Source organism: Perognathus longimembris, chromosome 11 (genome assembly GCF_023159225.1).
Source record: "Perognathus longimembris pacificus isolate PPM17 chromosome 11, ASM2315922v1, whole genome shotgun sequence".
Taxonomy (NCBI): Eukaryota; Metazoa; Chordata; class Mammalia; order Rodentia; family Heteromyidae; genus Perognathus; species Perognathus longimembris.
This window is the reverse complement of record NC_063171.1, coordinates 27,458,457-27,460,335: the sequence shown is the minus strand read 5'-3', so window position 1 is coordinate 27,460,335 and position 1,879 is coordinate 27,458,457. Positions and strand designations below refer to the sequence as shown.

General features: G+C 39.5%; 1 non-coding gene across 1 annotated transcript; it reads left to right on the top strand.

Moving 5' to 3' along the window:
* The first annotated feature begins 959 nt into the window (after nucleotides 1-959).
* Nucleotides 960-1,065, top strand: LOC125360329. Its single transcript, XR_007212718.1, has one exon. It is a non-coding gene; the product is annotated as a U6 spliceosomal RNA (small nuclear RNA).
* The last annotated feature ends 814 nt before the right edge of the window (nucleotides 1,066-1,879 follow it).

Genomic DNA, 1,879 nt, shown 5'->3' with positions numbered 1-1,879 from the left:
CCTTCCCTCCCTTCTCTCTCTAACTCTCTCTCTTTCTTTCCTTTTCTTTCTCCCTCCCTCCTTCTTTCTTTCTTTCTTGCTTGCTTCTTTCCTTCCTTCCTTCTTTTCTTTCTTTCTTTTCTTTTCTTTCTTTCTTTCTTTCTTTCTTTCTTTCTTTCTTTCTTTCTTTCTTTCTTTCTTTCTTTCTTTCTTTCTCCTTCCCTCCCTCCCTCCCTTCCTTCCTCCCTCCCTCCCTCCCTTCCTCCCTTCCTCCCTCCCTTCCTCCCTTCCTCCCTCCCTCCCTCCCTCCCTCCCTCCCTCCCTCCCTCCCTCCCTCCCTCCCTCCCTCCCTTCCTTCCTTCCTTCCTTCCTTCCTTCCTTCCTTCCTTCCTTCCTTCCTTCCTTCCTTCCTTCCTTCCTTCCTTCCTTCCTTCCTTGCTTCTTTTCTTCCTTTCCTTATTGTGCCAGTACTGGAACTTGAACTCAGAGCCTTAGAATTTTCCAAGTGCCTTAGCTTTTTGGCTCAAGGCTAGCATTTTCCCATTAGTGCCACAGCTCCACTTCTGGCTTTTTGGCTGTGCAAATGTGATGGGTCCAAATCATTCTGATATCTGTACCTTCTGCCCATAGTCCCCTATATATTCCACCTCATTTTCCATGCAATTGTCAACCCTGAGCTGTAGATTTCTCTCCCGCACTGAATAAAGATCCTTAGGTTAAAAAAAAAAAAAAGTCCCATGGATTTTCCTGCCTAGGCTGGCTTTAAACTGACATCCTTAGATCTCAGACTCATGAGTGGCTATGGGTGCTTGGCTGAGGGGGATTGTTATAAACAATGGCACATAAACTCTACTAGTTCACAATTGTAACTAAAACACAACCAGCTAGTTATAATGGATTAATATTTTTATTTATATTTTTAGAATGTGAAGTTTTAAGAATATTCAAAGTGGGTCAAGTCTCCTTAAGAATGTATTTGAGTGCTCACTTTGACAGCACATAAACTAAATTTGGAACCATACAGAGAAGATTAACATGGTCCTGCACAAGAATGACACTTGAATTTATGAAGCATTTCATTTTATTTCCTCATTTGTTAAAAAAAGAATGTATTTGAGAAAGCCTAAGGTATGTGTGTTTTTGGGGGGATGGGTCATCCTTTATGGAGTTCCCAGTATTAAGCATACATTTTCAGAATAATCCTATGGATTTACTGACTCCAGAGAGAAATTTTGCACCTGTTTACATCAGGAATAACTGTTTCTATTTTAGGCTTTCTAGAAGAATACAATGGTTAGGGTTACTCCTGAACTTAAATACAGTCCAAAAGAAATTGCTTAAGTTCCTTCCTCAGACTTGGCAATAATAAATGACACAGCTCTTGTTTTAGTGTGTCCCATTTCTTGTATGATTCTTCATGTGGCTCTAACTCAAATATTCCACATGAAACCCATGATCCAGCAGCTCCACTGCTAGTCATCTACCCAAGAAAAATGAAAAGTTATGTTTTCATGGAAACCTGTTCATGGTATTCAAATTAACATCACTAATATTAGTCAAAAAGTAAGATCAACTCAAATGCTTGTGAAGTCATGAATACATAAACAGATCATTTCATAGCTGCCAGTGAAATATGATTTGACCATTAAAAAGAGTAGAAGTTGGTAGATGTTACAACACCAATGGGCTATGAAAGCACGATTCTAAATGTTTTTACTATAATGAAACTGACACCATGGGCTGGGTATTGTATGATTACACATATGTGAAAAGTCCAGCAGGAACAAGTTCATAGAGATAGAAAGGAGTTGAGTTGTTGCCAGGGTCTGGGGAATGGATGGAAATAATGGGGAAGCAATGTTTGATTGTTTCTTTGAGGTGACAAAAATCTTCTAAAGTT